Genomic DNA, 2,755 nt, shown 5'->3' on the forward strand with positions numbered 1-2,755 from the left:
ACAGCGAAGAGAAAGTGCCACTCTACTCGGTCAAATGCCTTCTCCGCGTCCAACGAGATCGCTATGACTGGGTCTTCTATGGATTTGGCACAATGCGTCAAGTTAAGAAATCTTCTCACGTTGTCTATTAATGAGCGATTTTGTATGAAACCGGTCTGGTCCGTATTAATAAGTGAGGAGGTTACTCTCTCAAGTCGAGTGGCTATGATTTTAGTAAATATTTTATATTCGTTGGAAAGGATCGAAATTGGTCTGTACGACCCGCATAAGGTAGGGTCCTTCCCTGGTTTTGGCAGGACTATAATAAGAGCTTGCTCAAGGGTATCAGGTAGTTGGTCATTCTCAATAGAGTAGTTGAACATTTCTAGGAGAGGGTCTATCAATTTGCTAATAAATGCCTTGTAGAAGTCTATGGAGAAGCCGTCCGGCCCTGGAGCTTTCCCTGGCGTCAGTTTTGATAAGGCATCTAGTATTTCTTGCTTAGTTATCGCCTCGTCAAGGACCCCCCTTGTGCCTTTTGTTATCGTAGGTATGTCTAGGTTGTCCAAGAACTCACACATCTCCTGTCTCTTCTCCCCCTGCGAGGAGTAGAGAGACTTGTAGAAGTCTGAGAAGGCCCGATTTATGAGCAGTGGGTTCCGGGTCAACTCCCCTTTGTCGCTTACCCTAATGGCCGGAATACACCTAGCGGCATCCTCCCTTCTAATTTGCCACGCTAGTAGTTTCCCTGCCTTGTCACCCTGCTCATAGTAGCGATGTTTCAACCTTGACATAGCGTTTTCTACCTCTCGCGAGGTGATAGTGTTATATTCTGCCTTTTTTGCCGTTATCTGAACCAATAAGGTCTGTGATTGTAATAGGGAGTGTTGATTTTCAAGCGCTTTTATATCAGACTCTAGTGAGCGTAATTTGGTTTGATATTGTTTCTTTTTCCAGGAAGAGTAACTAATAATGTAGCCTCTTATGTAAGCTTTAAGGGTCTCCCAGACTATAGCTGGTGAGGCCGAGCCCCTATTACTCAATAAATACCAGTCCAACTGTTTGTTAATTAATTTGACAAAATCCTCATCGTTATTTAGAAAATTAGGAAACCTCCAGCGTTTGGAGTTTGTGTGAGAGTCGCTTAAGGCTATTTTAGTCAAAAGGGGGGCGTGGTCTGAGTGTGTCATGGCTAAGTATTCGCAGGACGAAACAAGATGGAGTTTTGCTGTATGTATAAAGAACGTATCAATCCTAGAGTAGCTGTTGTGCATGTGTGAGTAGAAGCTGTATTCCCTTTGAGATGCATGCCCCTCCCGCCATGTATCCAACAAATTAAGATCCATAAGTTCTTTTTTAAGAGCCTTGGCCGCTGAGGTCAAAGGTTTAGGGGTAGGGGAGGATCTGTCCATAGCAGGGTCTAATACCAGGTTAAAGTCACCACCAATTATAAGTTCTGAAGGGGCGCATGTCACTTTAAGAAAAAGGTTCACATAGAAGTTAGGGTCATCGTGGTTCGGACCATATACATTTAGCATAGTGACCAGTTGGTCTCCCATATATCCCCTGACTAAAATATATCTTCCCCCTTTATCCTTTTCAACTAGGTTCGGTTGGAAGGGGATCCCTCTTCTTACCAGAATAGCCACCCCCCTTGCTGACGATGTGAATGAGGAGAAAAATATTTGCCCTTGCCATTGTTTCCCCAGTTTACTGTGCTCTGCGTCATCCAAGTGAGACTCTTGCAGGAAGGCCACGTCTATTTGATGTCTTCTGATGAAGCTAAGCACTTTACGGCGTTTAACTTGCCGGTTAAGACCATTAATATTCCAACTCAGAAACGAGTATGTCATTCACCCATGTGGTTGGTATAGCTGTTTAGTAGGACACTGGGATACCTGAAAACATGGTATACAATACCTAGATGTGTAAACATTATAAACCAATTCACAAAAACAGTCCTGTCTGAACCCCTCCCTTTTCCCCTTAATGCCCCCCCCCCCCCCCCCCCCCCCTTCCCATAAAAAAAAGAAATCCCCCTGGCCTATAAATCCTCCCGTAATCTTGCGTAGTACCATACCCTATCCTACCAAGCGGAGCCGGGCTCCCTACCAGGTTTAGGTTAAGTAATTAAAGGTGTGGGTACGAACATCTCCTTTAAGCATTTCAAAACATGTATATATATATACACACCCTTCTTTTTTTTTAATATATATATTTTTTTTCAGGGGTAATATCAACGCTTAAAATGCTTAAATGTAATGTGCACACATGTATGAATAAACATGTACACCTACATATACCCATTAGCACATAACCGTCTTGAAATTAAACTTAGTAATATGAACTCACAACAAAAGGTCCCGTGAGGCTTAACAACATCTCAAGTCCAGTGTCGCCAATAACGACATGTATTACCCGGCGGTTAACATTTCAAAAAGTAATTAGAGTATGAGGCTTATTGCCTGGTATGTGTCTTTATTTACCGCTCCTTTATGGTCGAGTGACGACCGCTGGATCACTTCAGCATAGCCGGGTGGTGCTTACTCAGATACGTCTCTGCCGACCCCGGAGAAGTAAAAGTACGTCTGCCCTCCGGTAGCTCCACGCTCAAGTTAGTGGGATGGAGCAGCTTGAAGGATACGTTGTTCTCATGTAGCTTCTTCTTCAACGGCATGAAGGCTTTTCTCTTCTTGTAGAGGGCCGTGGACATATCCTTGAAGATCTTGATAGTAGAATTACCGTATGCCAGTGATTTCTTTTTCCACGCCGCGTC

Source organism: Notolepis coatsorum (assembly GCF_963971535.1).
Source record: "Notolepis coatsorum genome assembly, chromosome: 7".
Taxonomy (NCBI): Eukaryota; Metazoa; Chordata; class Actinopteri; order Aulopiformes; family Paralepididae; genus Notolepis; species Notolepis coatsorum.